The sequence below is a fragment of the Pleurodeles waltl genome, chromosome 8, assembly GCF_031143425.1.
Source record: "Pleurodeles waltl isolate 20211129_DDA chromosome 8, aPleWal1.hap1.20221129, whole genome shotgun sequence".
NCBI classification, from domain to species: domain Eukaryota; kingdom Metazoa; phylum Chordata; class Amphibia; order Caudata; family Salamandridae; genus Pleurodeles; species Pleurodeles waltl.
Genome location: NC_090447.1, coordinates 483,301,359 through 483,324,851, shown reverse-complemented (window position 1 = coordinate 483,324,851; position 23,493 = coordinate 483,301,359).

The window sequence follows — 23,493 nt, the reverse complement described above, 5'->3', positions numbered from 1 at the left end:
GGGGTTGCATTGCTCTTGCACCACCAGAGTTGAGCATGAACCATGCAAGCCCCAAATGCGAAATATGAAGCCATGCAAGGCCACCTTACGTGCCCAGGAGTGTCTTCATAAATTTTGAGTAATGTAACACAGTGCAAATCGACATTCCATAGGTGATGCATGGGTGTTGATAGATGTTGACGCATTCCCAGATTTACCAGAGGTGGTAGACCTGGGAATACACCAAAATACTAAGCCTTCCCAGGTGAGGCGTAACATGGAGAAATACCTTTTTTTCTACCTGTTTTTCCTCTTTCTTTGTGTGATGCATTCCGCACGAAAACAATCCTCCTTACAATGCAGGCACCTTTGCACCATGGTGCAAGAGTGCCTGCCTTGGTGCTAGGCATCCAAAACAGTGTCAGTGCAGGGACAAATGCAGGAATGTGACAGATTCTTTTAAATACTGTGCATTCCTTTCCTTTCCCTGTCATGCAGCACAGTGCAGAAAGCTGATTTGCTGTGCTGTGTTGGTGGCTTTGCCATAACTATGGTTCCTAATTTATCTGGCAGTGGATGGGCATAAGCGAGCTAATGCTTAGTGCTGAGAAGACTGAAATCCTTATTTTCAACGGTAGGTGTGACGCCTCCTCAGCACTTTTTGGTCAGCTGAGCTGGGCGTTTCTCCAGAAGATTGTAAAGCGTCATGAAACACTCTCTCCAGTCAGATACTTATGTCAGCAAAAGTGTTTGCCGTAGACTTGTCTTGCACTTACCACATTAAACTTATAAGAGAGTTGCTTCAATATTTATCCCCTGATTTCATGCATAATGCAATTGCTGTTTTAATGGCCTCATGCTTAGACTACACCAACTCCCTGTGCCTGGAGCTACCAATATTTTTGTTTCATTAGCTGTAGGTGGTCCAGAACACAGCAGCTTATTTGGTAGGCGACACTGCATGCTCTGCTCGTGCTAGGCCTATCATCAAGAAATTACAAAGGCCCTCAATTAAGCAGCAGATCTAATTAAAGACACTTTCTATAGTGCACATGGTGACATCTGGTGACTTGCCAGCTTTTATTAACATTTGTCTTCATAGATGTTTCCGTTGGAGGATTATTTGCTGTGCTTCAGCCAACCTACTAATTCTCCTAAGATTCCATAGCCAGAGGGCTGGAGGGTGTAGATTTATCACCTGTTTGGCAAAACTTTGAAGAAGTCTTCTTAAAACCTGGTTTTATGACGAGGTCGTCTCTTCCTTCTTGAGATTACTCTCTTTGCTATATCTACATGAATTTCTATCTTCAATTAAGCACCAGGAGACCTTTGGTGATAGTGAGCTTCATAAATGTAATATACCAATAATAACAAATCTAGTACTGTAACTCAAAACCCATTATAGAGGGGAGGCAAAAGAAATATTTTTTGTCATGTTCGCTCCATCTTTGCAGCCTATTTTTGGGGGCCATGAGACTCTGTGCTACATACCATTGTTTGACAGTCATTTGGTGCTTGTGCCATCCATACAACTTGTACTCAACTTTAGATTAGCCTTTCTCGATTTTTAGGTCTTTGTGAGGTCATAGTAAATTACACAAAATGGATCTATGGCATGGAAATTAAATGTTGGAAATGGGTGCAGTGTGTATTTGCTCTACCAATAAAAATGACAAAACGTATAGCTGTTGGAGCACCACAGTTTTCTGGCTGGAGTGCACTGCAGTGAACAAGGAAAAGAAAAGTGCATTTGCCAGGTAAGGAAGCCTGATTTTGAAATAAATGTCACCCTACGAAGTGTTTATAAAGCTGGCATTGTAGGGTGCTTAATACATAAAAGAGTGGCATTCCACTTATTTGAAATAGGTCTCTCAGAGTGACTGAAGCTGCATTATTTGCCTAGGTTTAAGTTAAGTCTTCCAGGAATACTCATAGATATTCTAGATATAATTAAAGTTAGAACAGTGAGGCCTGACCCAAAAATAGCTTACAGCCAGTTGTCCCACACAAAGGGAGAGAGGACAAATACTAGTTAGTATCAGCGTAAACCATCCCTAGTACGACAAAAAACTAATTAGGTACCTTACACTCAGCATAATATGAGCAACCTGAAGCATCCTTTTGAGGGTGCTTAAAAGGTGGTTGTTCACCGAAGAGTTTTCCTTAAAAGGGCAGGAGCCCCCGCCCACCGAAGTAGCATGCTTTTTCTTCAGGCCCCTCCATACGGCGAACCCCAGAAGATGTACACATTGGGCACTCCCTGGAGCTCTTTAAGGGCCATATGTACGAACACTTTTTCCCATAGACACAGAATGGGTAAAAACCTTTGCTACATCTGGCCCTAAGAGTATTGTACAGTTAACCATCTTCATAGTAAGGTAACTGGGACTTCGAAGAGATAGAAATGGCTAAAGGATGACAAAATTATTTATTGGCACATTCCTATCATGTCAATTAAAGCAATGCTCTTGTGAATCTGTACAATGCAAATCCTTAGTGCTGTTTCCACATGATCCTGTCCTATGTAGCTTTGGCCTGTGCATGTCCAGTGTATTCATCAGCACTAGACCTCTCTACTGGCTAGCTGGAATTCTACTGTCACTATAGATCATAAGTATGTGCTGATTAAAATCTGGGTAGGCACGTGCAGACAACTTCTACAGTGACTGGAAGATAATTGGAATCCTCCACCATTCTCTCTGGGGATGCTGACTCAAAGATGTTTAACTAGCCTTAGTTCTTCGACCTAGATAAGAATAAGACTACAATGCCAGGGAAGTTAATTTGTAATATCATAGATTATCCTGAGAGAGGGATATGGATAAAATAATCAAGTTGGGATCTCATTAAAAGTGATCTTGTTAATCTGATAGAGCAAGTAACAGCAGATACTGATCCCATCAGGCTTATGAGTTTTTTTCTTACTTTCTTTTGCCTTTTGAAGGCAGACAAAATCTCTAGTTTAAAGGCCACCACAAAATGAGGAATTACCAAAGAAATCGGACTTGGAATCATTGATTCCCCCAATGACTGTTCATTTTAGAATGTACACTCGGAGTCCGACTCATAATGACCTAGATTTTCCTCACCACCAGAGGTATTGAAATGGGTGTGCAATATTCCTAACTGCAGGAATGGGGAAAATTCAAAAATGTTCTGGTACAGTCATTATGAGGGCCTTAGTACACAGGAAACTGTAGAGGAGAGGACAATTCTAGAATCTCACACGAGGCAAGCATAAAAGATTACTATTAAGCAATGCAGTGCAGCACAACAGTAGCATTTTCTGTATAATAATTTATTTTATCTAAATAAACAAGAAAAAACAATTTTATTTCAACACATACTAATAAATTTGGATGTGAGATATATATATATATATATATATATATATATATATATATATATATTACACATTGCAAAGTGTATTTCTGTGTCAGTATTTATCATGTTCCACAACAAATCGGAGTATGGTGTGGCATTCTCAGTACTCCAAATGGAATAGATGTGGCTGATGCTGCAGTTGGTAGTAGCTGTCATCAGTGGCAGCCGCCACAGATCTCAAGGGGAGGGGCGGGTGGGGGGAAATAAAAAATAATAATAAAAAAACATACTTCTTCACGTGGCCGCCACCTCCTGCCATCTCGCTCCTCTTCTTCTGGTGCCCCAGCTTTCACTGGGACACTAGCACAGGCTCCTCAGCAATCATAGGGCTGCTTTCATGCAGAAAGCAGTGTCAGGATTGATCTAAGTGGTTTGGACTGCCACACCGACACTGCCCTGAGGTCTGTGCAGTTTCTCCAGCCTGGCTGTTCAACACAGCCAGGCTGGAGAAACCTAAGTGTGCATGTACGTTTGATCGGCCTAAGACGGCCAGCCAAGCACACATGTGCACTTAGGTGCACTCTCTCCCCCCACCCCCTACTGTGGCAGAGCCGTACCCCTCCCCTCACATGCTGCTGGCTGAGTCAGCAACTGAAAGATAAAACGATAAATAAATATTGTTTTATTTTTCAGCTCCTGGCTTAGCCAGGGGGGCAACACTCCTTCGCCAGTGCGAAGGAGCCACCCCTGGCTGTTATACATTATCAGGACTGTGTCATTCAACAGGTCTGTTACTAATCAATCAATCAATCATTCAGCAATTTGTAAAGCGCGCTATTCACCGGAAGGGTTTCAAGGCGTTGGGGGGGAGGTGCTACTGCTCAAAGAGCCAGGTCTTGAGGCGCTTCCTGAAGGTCAGGAGGTCCTGGATCAGACGTAGGTTGACGGGGAGGGAGTTCCAGGTTTTGACGGCAAGGTGGGAGAAGGATCTGCCGCCGGTTGTGGTACGGTGTATAGGGGGGACGGTTGTGAGGGCGAGGTTGGCGAAGCGGAGCTTGAGTGTTGGGATGTGGAAGTTGAGACGCTTGTTGAGGTAGGCCGGTCCGGCATCGTGGAGAGCTTTGTGAGCGTGGATCAGGAGCTTGAAGACTATCCTTTTGTTGACGGGGAGCCAGTGGAGGTCTCTGAGGTGGGCTGAGATGTGTTTGTGGCAAGGGAGGTTGAGGATGAGTCATGCTGAGGCGTTCTGGATGCGGTGGAGGTACTTCTGGAGCTTGGCCGTTGTTCCCTCGTAGAGGGCATTGCCGTAGTCCAGTCTGCTGCTGACGAGGGCGTGGGTGACCGTTCTTCTGGTTTCCACCGGAATCCATCTGAAGGTCTTGCGGAGCATGCAAAGGGTGTTGTAGCAGGAGGATGAGATGGCGTTGACTTGCTGGATCATGAGAGAGCGAAGAGTCCAGTATGAAGCCGAGGTTGCATGTGTGGGTGGTGGGCGTTGGAGCCGACCCCAGAGTGGCAGGCCACCAGGAGTCATTACATGCTAATCAGTTTGACAAGGCCATTGGACCTGTAGCACAGACAGATGGACAAAAGCGGATGAAAAAAGGGCTTAACCCCTACATTTTGTTGAGGAGCAGCTTGAGGACAGAATTACTGATGAAACTGTTTATTGAATAGACTTACTTTGGTTGTTAAATCACAAATATAGCAGGAAAATGTGAAAAATGACAAAAGAGCACCAGTCATTGCCAAGACTCAGTAAATAATTTAAAGAGACTAGCTTTTTAGTCACCAGTCAACATATAATAGATCCTACAAAATGTCTATTTCCCAGGCTTTTCTGTGGTGGTGGGCAACACCTATTGAACACTTCGAAACCAGTGCCCGATTTTATGACTTTATGGCACAGGACAGCGTAGCAAGTCACCTTGCTACACTGCCTTGCGTCAAAGCGAAAGGGCCGGAATGTGCTGTATCCAAGCAATATGTGAATTCCTGTCCTTTCCCCTTGTGCTGGTGCAGTTTTTGCAAGTGTGCCTATGTTGCATGCAGGATTGTTTTTGAGAAGGAATTGTTCCTGCAATAAACAATCCTCTGAGGCTTTTTCCTCTTTCTATGTGTGCTTCAGGTTGCAAGGTCTTGTAAATCTGGGGATGCATGAAAATCCATGGGTGTTGCATGGGAACACGCATTGCAATGCCCAGCGAATGCCTCCCAAGAGCAGAGTAAGGCAACACAGCGATTTGCACTGCCTTGCCTTACTCCATATTTATGAAGCCATTCAAATCCATGCAAAGTGGTTTTCATTGCTTCATAAATATGATGTAGTCGTTTGTGCTGCCACTGTGTCACAAAAAGTGACGCAACTGCAGCGCAAGGCCCTAGTAAATATGGGACCAGTTTTTTTATTGAAATCCACCTGACCACTTAGTCCAGTCCGACAACATGCAAGCGTTAATTTTCTTAGCAGACTGGATACATTTAGATCAAATGGAACCAAAGATATAGGATGATAGTTTTAGAGGTAGCAAGAAGTCATCACCGTCTGAGGTGAAGCTGCACATCCAAAAGTACACTTCAGGTACCTACCTATAGACTGGAAGTAATGTAGGCAGTGTCTTCTCGTTCTCCCTCTGAAAATTCATTCACTAAGAGAAGAGAACCGAAGTCAGAGTACTTTCTTAACGTCCTAAGGATGACTGACATATAATTGCTGAGTTGAAGTGGAAGCATCTGCTAGTGGATATTGAGCTTATTTCAAGAAGCGTCTAATACCTACCTGGAATCTCAGGGAAGCATCTTTTGTTCCACCTGTGAAAGGGTATTCATTGGTGTTTTGGGCCTAGTCACATTTCTGTTTCCACTTTACTGAACCTGTTTACTAACTGCACATATATTGGTGCTAGCTAACTGAGGTTTAGATGTTTCTTTTAGTCTGTAGATGCGTCCTTTATTTCTGCCTGTTGCCCTCTCCCCACTCCTTAAGAGGAAAAAGTCTAAGATGCAGCACATTATTCTTCCATCTCTCCAGTTGCACATAAATAAATGTGGGATGACTTCCATTTGTCCGTAATTTTAATGCTTAAAGAGCCTAAGGTTTTTTTGAAGGCTTACTCAGCAACTGGGGACTGGGACTACACAAGTTCTCATTTATTTTTTCTCATGTTGTGTCAAACTCTGGGCCTTTGCTGATGAGTAGCACTGTATTCCTGTGCTTACATGCCAGATGCTAGGGCCCAAAGCCGACTCCTTCATACCTTGCCTAATGAAAGGCCCTGTGGCTTATCAGAGTACTGAAAAACTACCTTAAGCTGTTTGACTTAATTGAAGACTTGTTTCTTTACCTAAGGCTCGCCCAGACACTCCTTGGTGACTGGAGGTAGCGTTTTGTTAGGGGCAACAAGTGAAGTGACGTTCAAATTAAAGTTTATGTAGATAGTTCCTGGCCTTACCTAAGGTCTACAATCTTTATCTGTGAACAGGATAGAAACTTCAACACAATAATTTAAATACATAAACGAATCAATATATAACAAATTGCCACTAATAATACAGGATCTCCCTGCCATGAAAATACAGGTAAAAATAATTTTAATTAAGTATATACTTTAAAACACATTTGTTCGTTGGGCGCATTTTTAAGAAGTTTTTATAAGCTTGATGAACATCTACATTATACCTCTTTAATAAAGGAGACACATACTTAATTTTAACCTCTTTTAGTGCGGGCCACAAGGGCAAAGTATGAAACATTATAAATTAATTATGAGAAAGGTCGCAGAGAGAAGATGTTTGGGAAACACATGACATGAAGAGGTTCATCTTGCTCGGAAGCACAGTGATACAGCACAAGGATCCTACTCATCTACTGAAAAGACCCAGCAAGAGAGGTGTGCAGCGGCTGCTCTTTTATTAGAGCACTGGGACATTACTCCCCTACATTTGGTTTAATGTGTAATAATATTACAATTTAAATATATTTTTTCAGGAGTGGGTTTTGTGTATTTTTTTTTTTTATTGGCACAAGCTGCCAGAACTGGGTTGCTTAGTGTTGAGTGGCTTGGGCTTAATGATACAATACAGGTACACTTCAACACACACTTGCACTTTAACGTGTGCATGTCAGGTTGACCGACTGCCTTTTCGCAACCAACCCGACATGCGCACTAGAGACCTACTGCCAAGTGTGCATAGTGAGGGGATGTGGGTGGGCAGCTGCAGGTCCCTGCACTCAGAATGCACCCCGGGTTCATTTGACTGATCCAATCCTGGCGCTGCTCTCAGCAAGGGAGCAGCATCAGGACTGGCCAGGACTTGCAACACTAACCATTTTTGCATACTCGGTTGTTCTGTTTTACTACAGGTTCCAGTGGTTACTTGTCACACAATCGGCAGTGCAGTGGTTTGAACACCTATAGGAACTTCACCTGCTTTCACTTTGTTATATTTGTAACCTGTAAGGTATGAATTCAACTTCTTCTCCTACAAATAATACAAAAATATATTTGAAGCTGGAACCGCACCCTCTGCATCTAAGCCAAATAACGTAGCATTTAACCAAAACAGCATTAGTTTCTTAATTAGGGAGAAAATACTTTGTTCGCTTTCCTCAAAGCTCTTAAATGTTTGTTCCTCTCATTACATAATTCAAGGACAACTAAAAATTAATACCAAAATGAGATAACCTCAGCAGCTATCTCAGAATGGTCTGAACATAACTCCAGGGCAATACTATTATGGTGGAGCCTACAAGGGGATCACACCTGCATGTACATTATTCTATAGATACCCAGAATAAAATTAGGGCTTCTACGAAAGTACCTTCAAGGTATCCTAGTGAGCTAGTCAGCCCAAATTAGCTCTTAATGCATCAAACCCTATGTGATCATTTTTTTGAGGGGCCAAGGATCATCTCACAACCCACAGTACCTCAGCTGCCATCACTGACTGATCTAATCAGGAAAACAATGCAATAATAAAGATGTTCTATCTCGAACGTCCTTTCCTATGTAAACAAATCAAGAAAAACACGAGGCTTTCCAAATTATATACTGAAAATACCATTGCTTTATTACCGGGTGCACAATAATCCTAAATATATTGAGACCGGAGAGCCTTATCTCGTATGACCAATAGAAATAATCGAACAGGGGACACTAATTTGACTATATCTACCAAAGGACAAAAAAATTGAGAGAAAGGATCAGATGGTAATAGTTATCAAAAACGGACACATAATTTTGAACATAGACAGGCTACTGGAAACCTTAAATGGAGGTGAAAAAGCTTTTTCATATATATGGATGATAATACCAGCCTTAGGACACATGGGACAAACTACAGGTGATGTTCACCAGGGACACATCGTTAATTGCATCAACCCAATTTAAATAGTATTTTATAGTATAGTATATCAGTGTACCTCTCTATTCCTACAGTAACAGGTATTATCTAACACTTTAATATCTTTCCAGTATGATCTACTTAAGACTATTTTCTCCATGGCTATATTCAATGCAATGCTGTACTAAAGGGGCCTGTGTTTTTTCATTACGGACTGCTGACTTATGTTTGCTGAATCTATAGCTAAACTCGTCTTGACTCTCCCACGTAACCAAGGCCACACCGGCATTAAATAAAGTGTACCATTTTAGCTGCCCTACAGTTCATCATATACCTAAGCGTTGTATGTGTACCCATAGATTAATAGTGGTTAATGCTCCATCGTAGGCATGGAAGTTTCCACAGCGGTGGTTACTATTCACTGGGACATCACCTGTGATTAAATTTTGTATAAAGGTGGTACCATCCATGGTTCTAGATTTGACTAATTTGTCTCTCAAATTCCAATTTCTGCGAAAGGCAAAAATGGGTCTTGGTAGCCTGAGTTCTTCATCACATAGCAAATGTGCTGTGTAGCTTGACCTGCAGCAAAGAGTGATAGAAGACATTGTCTTTATAACTTGTAAGTTATACAGGTGATATATAAGATGTTAAGCACTTTTAATTCAGTAAGATCTGGAGCATTTTTATGTGTTTAAATATTTAAAGTCTACACTTTCACAGTTGCTTTATAGACATTCTTGCTTTCTCAAATTTACTTGAAAATGCACATTTGCCATCTTCTTTTTAAAATTTCATGGAGGAGAAGCCCCACCCCTGAACCCGCCTTATGACTGTCAGGCTCGCTGTCTACACTCACTCACCACAGGGCACTCATCTCAAACTTTTACGCCCCACCACTTTCAAATGTCACCAGCCACTCCTGGGGGTGTGACATGGGCATCCTGTGCAGGCAGTGATTCTTGCGACAAGGAACACTAGCTTGCGTCCTTGTCAGCAATGGGCTCCGTGATGAGGAGAAGGGGTGAAGAACAGCCATGATCAGCAAATGTGTCTCCTGGCACCGGAGGTACCCCCTTGAATTAGTAAGGTTAATCTCATCCATAGGTATAAATAAAATTGACACTCAATAAAAGTAGTGCGATACTATAAAATAGTGAATACTTACAGTTGAAAATAAAATATATACATCTTACTCTTCCAATATTTTACGACCTTGCCTCTCTCTGAATCAACCCCTTACTTCCCCTCCTCCAGTATCCTACGTCTGGCTTTGTGTGCATTCTCTGTCTGCATTCTTCTAACCGCAAGAATGTACGAAAACTCTGTTCGTGCTTCTGTACCGCTCACCTATAAGGAACATAGCTGTTGTGCTATAGAAAGCATTGCCCTGTCCTTCGGACTAGGTTCGTGCTACACAAATAACCTCAATAAAATTATTCCGAACTTCAAAACAGCCCATACAATATACACCCCACGCACCTATTATTTTAAAGTTAAGTAAATGTTCGATGGATTCTTAACAGCATGGTTTTATATTTATCAACTACTGCCTCAGAACCTTGGATTTCAAAAACATAACGCGAAAATAGGAGAACACAATAATGAATGAGTTCTCAGAGATGGTGTTCAAACTGCACAACACTTCAACTTAGTGTAATATTTATATATTTCTTCTAAACAAATAAGCCCCTTTTCTCACAAACAAATAGGTAACATTCCCTTTACGCACAGGATTTAGGATGAGACATACTAGGCAAAATAAGCAGGGAAATACTTTCCAAGAGGCAGACTCAAGAATACAGCCCTCTGTCTGTGCTAAGTGATGTGGCCAGCCAAATAAAATATCCCTGTTCCACAAGGAAATGGCTAGTCAAACAGAAAGAGCAATGAATCTGCAGATGATGAATATAAGGATTTCTCCAAGAGCTCCCAGGTCTAAAAAATTATTATAGAACCTTTTTATAGTTTAGGACATTCCCTAGACTGTATCCTTAGTGTTATGTAAATGACAAATGACTATAAAATCTGACCACGGTAAAATGAGCATTCGCCGTTTCTAAAACATTTTTGAGTCTCAGTCTTGAAGTAGCTTCTTGTTTATACTAGGTTGATCTTTTTTGTTCAATTTGAAGAGAGATGATTTTCAACTATGTACTTCAGGTCACTCTAATAATATTGATGTTGGTTTTCTTTTTATTATTATAAGTAGTAAAAGCTGTGTTGTTATTATTACTCAAAGTAAAAGTAATGCTAATAATGTTATGTTATTTATAAAGAACTTAATACTGTCTTTTTTCCGTTTCTGAGCTCTGTAAAATATTAGGAAAAACTATTACTAAATTAATAGCTGCTCAGTTTATCAAACTTGCTAGAATTCAAACTTGTTATCTAGATATCACAAAATAATGTCACAAGTAAATATTTAGTTAAATCCTCATTAAGTCTGTCTCAGGAGAGGTGACACATTTTCACCACTGTCAGTGAGTTGGACTCTGAAGGATTAGGGCCCAGAATTAAGAAAAGTTGATGCTGCATTTGCACCATTTTTTTATATTCAAAAGCAGCGGCAACTCAACTGGATATTTATATTTTGGCGCTAGAGCAGTCTACCATCAAAATATCTGAATTAGCATATTTTTGGGGGTCACCAACTCACAGTGCGTCGTTTATTCGACAATAAGCAAGGTAGGTGTTCCCTCCTAATAAATTACGCTAGGCTTCCAGCGTCAAATTTAGAACTGACATTAAGTCCAATCGCGTAAAAAATGAATGCCTGGTCAGACCAAGGTGGTCATTAAAAGACGCTTACCGCCGTGCAGAAGAACGCCAACATACTGCCGCGGCCGCGGAATTCCACCACAGCTATTATGACCCACATCTCGAAATCCGACAAAATTCAGACACCCACACAAGTCTGGCACACCAAAGGTCAGTGATAAACTGGCGAAAACAAAACCTCCTCCGTCACGCCAACAGAAATACGCCCATGCTATCACGACCCACGAATCCACGCAGCGGTCTTTCAACCACGGTATTCCATTGGCGGTACACACCGCCGCGCTCAAAATACACACACATATACAAAACACAGCCACATTGGACAGTTCAAAATACACACACCTGATACACATACACACACCACTCCCACACACCCATTACAATATAAAACACACACCCACATCACCCACACACCCCTACTACCAAAAATTCCGAAAGAAGGTCAGAGAGAGACACCACCAGCAAGAACAACAGCATCCACAGGCACACAACACCATCACCCATACAACTTCCACGCACCAAACACCACACACCACTACATATCACCACACTTATCACCACACACACCACCCCACACATCACCTACACCACCCCATGGCACGCCAAAGACACCCCAGGTTCTCGGAGGAGGAGCTCAGGGTCATGGTGGAGGAAATCGTCCGGGTAGAGCCACAGCTATTTGGATCACAGGTGCAGCACACCTCAATTGCAAGGAAGATGGAGCTATGGCGAAGAATAGTCAACAGGGTCAACGCAGTGGGACAACACCCAAGAAATCGGGACGACATCAGGAAGAGGTGGAACGACCTACGGGGGAAGGTGCGTTCCGTGGTCTCAAGACACCACCTGGCGGTTCAGCGGACTGGCGGCAGAACCCCACCTCCTCCCCCACAACTAACAACATGGGAGTAGCAGGTCTTGGCGATTCTGCATCCTGAGGGCCTCGCAGGAGTCGGTGGAGGAATGGACTCTGGTAAGTCAAATCTTTACTACTATATCCCCCACCCTTCCTGCATGCCATCACAAACTCCTACCCGTACCCTCACCCTCATCACTCCACCACCTCACATATACCCCACTATCACAAACCACCCATCCCAACAGCAAACCCTGCATGCAACCCCAACGCATGGACACCCATCACTAAAGCATGCCCACTGCACATACCCATACAACCCCCTAAACCATCATCACACAAGTCCCCGCATAGGAATACAAGCACTGGGGTACACGGTCACCCACCCATTGCCCAGCATGACACACACAGATGCAATAATTAAGCTTTTGCACCCCTGCAGGACCACTACCCAACGTCACCAGACAGGAGGGTCCAGACATCTCCACCCCACCCACAGAAGAGGCCCACAGTGATGACAGCAGCTCTGTCCAACTGAATCCAGATGACCAGCCCGGACCATCGTGGGCCTCTGGACAGTCGGTTCCCCTCGCACAGACACAGGCCACCACAGACCTTCCACCCTCTGGTAACACCAGCACAGCACCCACCCAGCGGGCCCATACCTCCATCCCCAGGACACGTCAATCAGCTGTGTATCCACCACTACAGGGAACCCAGGATAACCCACCACCCCAACAACAACAGGGACCTTGGGGCAGTGGCAGTGGGCACACGGTCCAGGGGACGGAGGCACAGGAACACAGGGGAACTGGGAGGGCTGCTGTGCGACAGGGGGCAGACAGGCCAAGGGAACCCATTCTCCACGAGGCCCTCTCCTCCATCATGGGAGCATACCACCATTCCCAGGAGACGATGGCAACGGTCCTGGCCAAGTTTCAGGAGACCCAGCGCATGCAGAGGGAACAGTATTTGGGGTTCAGGGAGGAACTCAGAACCATCAGCTCCGCCCTGGGCACCATCTTAGGGGTGCTGAAGGAAATACTCAACACCAGGAGGGACACTGTGGCACTCCAAGGGGCCCCTGACACTAGCATGGACGATGAACTGCCCAACACCTCCGCCGGCGCTAGTGGACAGGAGGCACCGCCACAGGACCACCACACCAGCACCCCACCCCCTGCAGATGGAGAACCACCCCGCAAGCGGTCCCTGAGATCCAGAAACAAGACAGAGCACGATGCCAAGACCCGGACCAAGAAATAAGACCACCCTGATTGTCAACCCACTGTCCCACTTTGTCACCCTGACCATATTGAAACTGCCCCAGCTCCACTCTCTATGCCCATATGGGCAATACACCTATGAGACAAATAGACTGGACTCTGCCATGGACACTCCTCCGCCATCACCCCTCACCATTTAACTTCCCCCTCCAATATTTTGCATGTAAATAAACACACCTAAAGCACCAAAAGATCTGTAGTCTGTCTGTTGTTTTGAAATAGTGTATTTGGAATTACAGTTGCAAAATTTCCAGGAAATAGTAATGTCAACATACCTATGTCACACAGCTCTAGTCCATGAGGAATCTAAGCAGATGACACACGTTGGAACCCACACCTGTGAAACCGAAAGGGAAAGTGACAACTCAGTGACCATACACTGGGTGAAATCGACAGACAGGATAGAGGTAGAACTGTAAAAGTACTTGTAGTAGGCAGGAATGTATTCTCACCTGTGTTTCACTGGAAATATTGCTGGATGACTGAGTCCCTGTTGTCAATGTCTTCTTCCTCTGCTTGGTCCTCATCACTGTCCACAGGCTCCACAGCTGCCACAACACCGCCATCTGGACCATCCTCCTGCAGAACAGGCACCTGTCGTCGCAAAGCCAAATTATGAAGCATACAGCAGGCCACGATGATCTGACATACCTTCTTTGGTGAGTAGAATAGGGGAAGCGCTGTGCGAGGAGAGGAGGGGCAGGAGCCCTTTGAAAACATTACCGCACTCCCGCCGTCGCGGGAACCACTGTGTGAAGAGAGGAGGGGCAGGAGCCCTTTAAAAACATTACCGCGCTCCCGCCGTCACGGGAAGCGCTGTGCGAGGAGAGGAGGGGCAGGAGCCCTTTAAAAACATTACCGCGCTCCCGCAGCGCGGGACGCGCCCGGGCGGTGCCCGGGCGAAGCCGGGGCCAAGGGCGGGCCCGTCCTTGCCCGTCATTGCCAGGAAGAGGCAGGGCAGGGCCACCCCCCTGACATCCACCCAAAAGAAGTCTGGATCAGTTAGCCCAATGGACAGGGCTACCTAAAGGTACTGTGCCGGTGATTATTCTTTAAAATAAAAGAGGGTCTTCGGGAAGTGCGCTTTTGGTGCTGCTGTGAAGGAGCACTGATTTTAGTTTGAAGGACGCGCCCCCCCTCACGCAAGGACTGACATAGGCGGTTTACGCGCAAGGCGTAAGTCAGGCCTATAACTCTATAACTGTAGTGGACTTGGTGTGGTTAAAGGCTGTGACTGGACATTTGAACCAACTAGGGTCTGACTATAATCTGGTTCTATTTTCTCCCCCAGTCAGGGGATCTGCTTTTGATATATCCGTTAAAGTAATTTACAGTGCCCTATCTTGGACAAAGGGACTAGCCTGTCAAAATGGGAAAACGTAAGGGAGATAATGGGGGAAGGGAACCCACCCAGGAGGCCCCCCCACCCAGGCTAATAACAAGCTACCTAACGTATGTAATGGGTGCCATTGAGACAGAGATAGGGAGGGTAGAAGCTACCCTAGAGTCGTCTCTTGAGAAAGCAGGAAAGGTTGGGGAGGGGGGACGGAACCCGTTGGCAACACTGCTGCCGAGTAAGACCAAGAAAAGAAACCCTTGTGTAATAACAGAAATTGATTTAATCGATTTAATTACTCCTACAACTCCAGAGAGTCCACCCTAAAAAAAAAGCAGGCAAATAATCCCCCCCCCCAAATGGCAGTAACCCCCATACACCAAGTGGGGCTTCCTGTAGATAGGGAAGGCTTTGGAGAGTCCTCATCAGGAACTAAGAAGACCAAGAGCAAATGTCCTTCTAAAACCCAAAAAATAAAACAAACTATAGGGAAACAACCAAAAGACAGTAAAAATCTGGATTCAATTAAAACTTGTTTTTTGCAAATTGAAGACCAACTTAGATACATTAAAAAGTTATGCTCATCAGTTCTGGAGAAAGTGGCCGTTCTCGAACAGAAGGTTGAATCTATAACGAATATAAAACCCGAACCACCGAAGGCAGAATCCCAGAACATTCATTCCATTCCTGAATATTTACCAGCTCCACCTACTCATCAGCATCAGAACTTTAGAATATCTCCTGCCCAGAACCCAATCCAAAAACCCCTGAATGCAGAGGCCTCACAACATTCTACAAACCCACAATATCAGTGGGGCACAAATAAACGGGAAGGTCGCCGGGGCCAGGAAAATATAAGTACTCAGGCAGCCTGCCGAAGGATACCTTTGGCATGTACCCCCTATGTTTTAATCTTGGAAAATGCCCCTATATTGGAAAGCACCCACCCCGAATCCCATATGTCTCTACTGAATAAAGTGACTCATTGGGTAGGAAAACACACGGGAGGGCGGGTTGACTTCCATAGGGACATCTTAACTGTAAGAAGGGTACCTTGGGTTGGCTCATCCCCTAAAACATCACCTGGGGATTGTATTATAATAAATTTTAGGACCCCCCGGACCGTTAATGCTCTGTATCACCATCTCTCACCTATGAGATCATCTGTAGGGCCTATAAGAGTCCAACGTTTAACTAAGTTTATCCATCCGTTATTAAACCCATGCTATTCTGATTCAACCTACTCTGGGATTCAGAATCCCAGTAACCTTGGTCTCTCTAACCCCTCTGACACTGCTTTGACATTATCTAACAGGTATGAGACCCTGACCTCACTAGAGCAGTTAGATTGACAATCATTAACTGAGCCATCCTTGCAAGATCCTGTGGAGACAAACTTACTCTCACAGTCCCCCTTAGAATCTAAAGGAGTCCCTAATATACGTGATATACAGGGTATGATACCCCTAGGGATTATTTCATGGAATGTTGCAGGTCTAAAATCAAAAATTGGAAACCCCAATTGGATAGATTTAGTGATGGGAAATCTTATTATTTGTTGTCAGGAGACCTGGCTCACAGAATCACCACATATTAATGGCTACACCACATATTATGTCCCTGCAACCAAGGCCCATGCAGGTAGAGCTAAGGGCGGTCTGGCCATCTTTTTATCTGTGGAGGCTGAAGGGATGGAAGCACGTGTTGTAGGTATATCGCCTTTTTTTCTGGCCCTATCTCTGAAACTAGAAGAACCATTCGATATACTACTGATCAACTATTATAACAACACCTTTGATAACTCAGACACTAGCGTGGTCAGTAGTTTGGAGACCCTAATACATAAGGTAACAGAATCCAGTAAAAAGGACACAAGAATAGTCTGGGTTGGTGATTTTAATGCCCATCTCTGCGAGCCAGAACTCCTTGACTGTTGTGGACTCCTGGACGAGAATGACATTCCCATTCAACACTTCAAACACTCCCCGTATGGGAACACCCTTAATTCTCTGATAACAGTAAACTCCCTTTCCTTTCCCACATCCGCTACCGGAGGGTTACCAACATTTGTAAGGTGGGACACTCACACCACTATTGATTATATTATTTATTCCAGAGAATTGTCCCCTATTACAGGTCAATTCAGGGTTACCCCGACCTGTTTTAGTGATCATAATCCCTTATCCATTATGATTAATTTAGATCTGATAAATGACTCAAGAAGAGGGAAGCGACACCCTGCCATGAAGCTCTCATCCCAAAAAGGGCTTACAATCAAATGGGCGAAGATAAACAATAAAAAAAAAATTAGAGATTTTTTTTTTAATAAATGGCCAGACGGTATGACATCCCTGGATGAAAATAAGGCCCCACATGAAATTATTCGTGCATTCTCCTCTCTGACAAATTATATGGCAGAGAAACTACAGCCACAAAGAGCTAATAAAGTCCATGGCCCAAGATGGTTTAACCACGCATGTACCTCATCTTTAAGCAAGCTAAAAAAAACAATCAATGCATCTCCCAAAGATCTACAAGCAATTAAGATTGCCAGGAAAAACTATACAGAAGTTCTTGCCAAAAGGAAAGTTGATCTAAGTGAATCTGCGTGGGAGGAACTGATGGCTGCAAGCAAACTCAAAGATACAACTGCATTCTGGCGTGTGGTTAACTCTTCACTATTGAGCGATAACTATGAGACGCCCATGGACACTGTCATTCCAGCCAAGACCTGGGTGGACTATTTAAAAAAAACTAGAGACAAATACCCAATCAGAAATGCTCAATTGTCTAAAACCTGCAGGAAATGATCAGCTAAGTTTGGCTTTTAGTAACATTATAAGTGTGGATGATGTTAAACAGGCAATCCAAGATAGTCCATCTGAGAAAGCCCCGGGTCCAGACAGAATTCCTGCTGACTTATATAAAGCACTTCCAGACTTCTGGGGCCCACTGCTAACCAATGTCATGAGATCGGCTGTGGTAGGCCCTTTAGTAGACTCTTGGAAAGAAGCGATCACCGTCCCGATTTTCAAGAAGGGAGATAGGGCAGAACCTCTGTGCTATCGCCCAATCTCTTTGCTGAACAGCTCAGTCAAAATTTTGGGCCGAGTAATTTTAAATAAGCTAGAAGAATGGGCGACTGATACTCACTCCCTCTCAGAAGTACAATTTGGCTTTCGCCCAGGGGTGGGCACAGTCGAACAAACTCTTAATTTGACACTTATAGTCCAGAAATACACTAAAGCCAAAAGGGGCTGTATACACTTAGAATTTATGGATCTCTCCTGCGCCTTTGATACAGTCAGCAGGGAGAAATTGTGGAAGGTAATGCTGGGTATGGGTGTGGATAAACACATAGTTATATTACTCAGTAAACTTCATGCCTGCACAGAGGCTCGGGTCCGTTACTCTCGGGAGGGAGGCCTGACAGAGAAATTCCCCTCACAAAAAGGGGTCAGACAGGGTTGTGTTCTTGCCCCTTTCCTCTTTCTCTTATATATAAATGGGTTGGAGAAATTTCTTTGCGATTTAGGGAAAGACTCCGCAGTTATTAATAACTCTCCAATCCCTGTACTTTTATATGCAGATGATGCAGTACTAATTTCAAGGACAGCGAATGACCTCCAGATTTTATTGAATGCTTTTAATACTTTTATGAGGAACCTTGGTCTTAAAATTAACAGAACCAAGTCATTTGTTATGAAGTGCGGTCCTAAATTAGCAAAAATGAAATTTTTTACTTTAAATGGGCATGAGATACTTAAGGTCCCATATTTTACGTATCTGGGGGTCCCTATTGATGTAGATTTTAACTGGAAGTTTTTAGTTAATACACGGTCAATACAATTCCAAAAAACCATTGAAGCTGTTTTTAGGTTTGCAAGAAGACTTCGACATAAACCTGTTAAGGAAATGATGACTGTCTTCACTTCTAAATGCCTTTCCGTCGCGACATTTGAAGCTGGGATCTGGGGGCTTGCAGAATGTACAGGGCTCCAGATTATAGAAAATAAATTTCTAAGAAGGCTACTATCAGTCCCCCAATCTACACCAATAAAGTTCTGTCACAAAGAAGTAGGTTTAAGATACATATCTAGCTATATAAAACTTCAACCTCTTATACTGTGGATAAAAATCTGGACTAAGCCTGAAACGCTTCTATGTAGAAAGGTGATACAGGACTGTCTCCTTCTGTCACGATTTCTAGATATACCCTGGCTTAGATATGTTTATCTTTCTCTCCTATCATTAGGTTTAGGAGATTTTTTCCTCAAACCAGATACTTTAACAAGACAGGACATTAAGAAGGTCAAAGACATATTCTGGCAGAAAAATCAGGATATGGACCCAGCCTCTAGTTTAATGAGTCAACGGACAAGCTATGAGACACAACAACCTCAACCAAAGTTGTACTTGACCATCATTAATCATGAGCGACAAAGGTTTTTACTCACAAGACTACGTTTAAACACCTTACATTATCTGGTAGCATTCCCAGTTGCTGGAACCTGGTTTAAGATCCTCCCTCCCTGTTGCTGCGATGGAAAGACATCTCAAAGTACATTACACTTTATGCTTTTCTGCACTTTATGTACTGTTCCAAGAAAAAGGTTTTTACGTCCGCTATTTCAGTCTAACAGTATTAGAACTAGCCAACTTGCTTACTCCCACTTACATGATTTGGGAAATATGGACATAATCCAGGCTGTGCTAAATTTTATACATGCTGCTTTTGGTGTTTGGAAAATGTATTAACAATGCTTTTAGACATTTTTATGACGGTGAAATTCTGTATGTTATTTATTTATTTTATGTCTTTTATGGTCTTTTTGCACCGAATAAAGTAAACTAAAGAAAAAAGAAAGAGTAGAATAGGGATCCACCTGTCATATGGAGGCACCTAAACCTGGCTTTCAGGAGGCCGAAGGTGTGTTCGATCACCCTCCTAGTCCGCCCGTGGACCTCATTGTAGCGTTCCTCTGCCCTGGTCCTGGGATTCCTCACTGGGGTCAGTAGCCATGACAGGTTGGGGTAACCAGAGTCCCCTAATAGCCACACCTGGTGCCTCTGTAGTTGACCCATCACATAAGGGATGCTGCTATTCCACATGATGTAGGCGTCATGCACTGAGCCAGGGAACATGGCATTCACATGGGAGATGTACTGGTCTGCCAAACATACCATCTGTACATTCATGGAATGATAACTCTTCCGGTTCCTGTACACCTGTTCACTCCTGTGGGGGGGGGACCAAAGCCACATGGGTCCCATCAATGGCACCTATGATGTTGGGGATATGTCCAAGGGCATAGAAGTCACCTTTCACTGTAGGCAAGTCTTCTACCTGAGGGAAAACGATGTAGCTCTGCATGTGTTTCAGCAGGGCAGACAACACTCTGGACAACACGTTGGAAAACATCGGCAGGGACATCCCTGATGCCATGGCCACAGTTGTTTGAAAAGACCCACTTGCAAGGAAATGGAGCACTGATAGCACCTGCACTTGAGGGGGGATTCCAGTGGGATGGCGGATTGCTGACATCAGGTCTGGCTCCAACTGGGTACACAGTTCCTGGATTGTGGCACGGTCAAACCTGTAGGTGCTGATCAAATGTCTTTCCTCCATTGTCGACAGGTCCACCAGCGGTCAGTACACCGGAGGATTCCGCCATCTCCTCAAATGTCCCAGCGGACGGTGCCTATGAAGGACAACTGTGAGTACAGAGTCAAACAACTCAGAGGTATGTACCCACAGTCTGCACAGAACACCAATCATACACAAAATCTGGCCTGTATGTGTGTTGAGAGTAGGCCTAGGTATGTGTGACGCAGTTGGTAATTAGGCCATGTGGGCCCCTGAAATGGCAGCTGCCTGACCTCTAAAGAGGGACAATGGGATGTGAGGTAACTGCGCTGGCGTTGTACACCGTGGCGGTAGGCGGTGGAAGACCCCGGCGCAATGCTGCATTGGTTAACATTGGATCCTATGGGTCCCAGGAGCCAATGACGATGTACGCCGGCGGTGATGGTACGCACCGCCACGGACGTGACCGCCATTTTCTAACTGTTTAATCACTCGATACCTGATCTTCGACAGGAGAGGACCTACACTGCAAGTGCTGCTGTGACCTCGGTCTGGAAGAGACAATGGCTCGTGCGTCTGGGGAAAGGGCCCCTGCCTTCACTGCAGAGGAGTTGGAGAAGCTCGTTGACGGGGTCCTCCCCCAGTACACGCTACTCTACGGTCCTCCAGACCAACAGGTAAGTACACAGGGAGCATGTTGTATGGGCTATGCCTGTGTGGAGAGGGCTGGTTGTAAGAAGGAAGGGGGCAGAGTTCTGCATGCATGAAAGATGGTGAATGCATGTGCCACATGGCAAGGGTAGGGATGGGGGCCACTCACTTTGACGGTGCAGTTGGTAATGACTTCTCTTCTTCCCCTGTACATTTCATGTAGGTCAGCGCCCACCAGAAGAAGGATATTTGGCGTGCCATCGCCAAGGACGTCCGGACCCTGGGGGTCCACCACAGACAGAGCACCCACTGCCGGAAGAGATGGGAGGACATTCGCCACTGGAGCAAGAAGACGGCGGAGGCTCAGCTGGGGATGGCCTCCCAACGTGGGAGGGGTGCCCGTCGAACCAAGACCCCCCTGATGTTCCGTATCCTGGCAGTGGCCTACCCTGAGTTGGATGGGCGCTTGAGGGCATCACAGCAGACACAAGGGGGTGAGTACACTATCATTCAGCTGACTTTGCGCGCAGTGAAGGTGTCTGGGTGGGGGAGGAGGGCTGTGGGTTCCCCTAGGCCAGGGCGAGTTCCGTAGACTAGGCCCATTCTTAAGGCATGGCCCTTTGGCCCCCCACCCCACCTCTGTAGAGTGCCAAGTACAGCTATTCATGCCCCTGTGTCATCTATGTGTGCAGATGTCGTCCATAGCCTTGTAGGCCATTTCCCAGGAATTGCACTGTAGAGCCCAATAGCGCGACATAGTGCAGGGGGCTGCTGTGTCTGTATTGTCCGCCAACGGTAGCGGTAACCCATGCACTCAACCTGTCTTTCTTCTGTTTCCCCCCTCCCCTTTTTTTGCGGTCTACCTGTTCTTGTGTGCATTAGCATCATCAGGCAGAGGTACAGTGGCACTGGAGCACGAGGGAGCTGCATCCCACATGGGCATGGAGGTCCACACTACGGACTTTGAATACACCAGTGGGACGGAGGGCGAGGGGAGCACCACGGCGGTCACAGGATCTGCAACCAGCGACACGGACTCATCCTCCGATGGGAGCTCCCTTGTGGTGGCGGCAACATCTGTGCCCCCCACTTCAACAGGTACAGCCGCCACCACCCCTACCAGCACCGCCCTCCCAGCAGCCCCTCAGCCTTCGCGCCGTGCCCGCTCACCCAGGAGGGTGGGCATCACCTTCGCCGCAGGCACCTCAGCCCCTGCCCCTGTCACCTCTGCTGCCCTCAGTGAGGAGGCCATTGACCTCCTCAGGTCACTCACTGTTGGGCAGTCTACCATTTTGAATGCCATCCAGGGTGTAAAAAGGGAGTTGCAACACACAATTGCATTCCTGGAGGGCATTCATTCTGGTCAGGCTGCCCTTCATCGAACCCTTCAAACTCTGGCCTCAGCACTGATGGCAGCCATTGTCCCTGTGTCTAGCCTCCCCCCTCCAGATTCCTCCACCCAGACCCAATCCCCTGTGTCTCTGCCTATCCCAAGCACACCATCAGACCAGCCTGCACACACCTCACCACACAAGGGAAGCTCAGGCAAACATAAGCACCACACATCCCACAGGCACTCATGCAAGCATCACACACATGCAGACACACCAACATCCACTGCCTCCACTGTGTCCCCCTCCTCCTCGTCTCCCTCCTCCCTCCCAGTCTCGTCTAAACTCACACCTGCATGCACTACCACTACAGCCACTACGTCCCGCACCAACACACCCAGCACCACATCCCGCTCACGTGCACTCACCACCCCCACTACCATTTGCACGTCCCCTGTATCCTCTCCCAGTGTGTTTGTGACGCCCCCTCTGAAGATACACAAACGCAGGCACACACCCACCCAACAGCCATCCACCTCACGACAGCCTCCAGCGCATGCACCTGCACCCAAATCCACAAAAGTTACACCTTCTACAACCACCACCACTTCCTCCACTCCCAAACCCCCTCCAGCTACCCGTGTCAGTGTGTCCAAACAACTTTTCCTGTCCCCCTTAACCTATTTCCCACCACCCCCCTCCAACTCATAGGTCCCGTACTAGCACCTTAGCCAAGGTCTCCGGGACCAGTGGTGCCTGTTGTTACAGGTATGTGGAGTGCACCGGCCACCAGGCCAGCCAGTCTGTCACGGTGCCACAGCACAGCCAAGCCGCTCACAGGGGTCCCGGAGGGAGTGTGGACTCAGCTGTGACTCCTTCCAAGGTGGGGAAGGGGCAAAAGAAACCTGCAAAGTCAGGGAGGAGCAGCACAGCGGAGAAGACCGCCATCATCCCCGCTGGCCAGGAGGCAACCGCCAGCCCCATCGTTGCTGCCCAGGAGGCCACCGCCAGCCCCATCG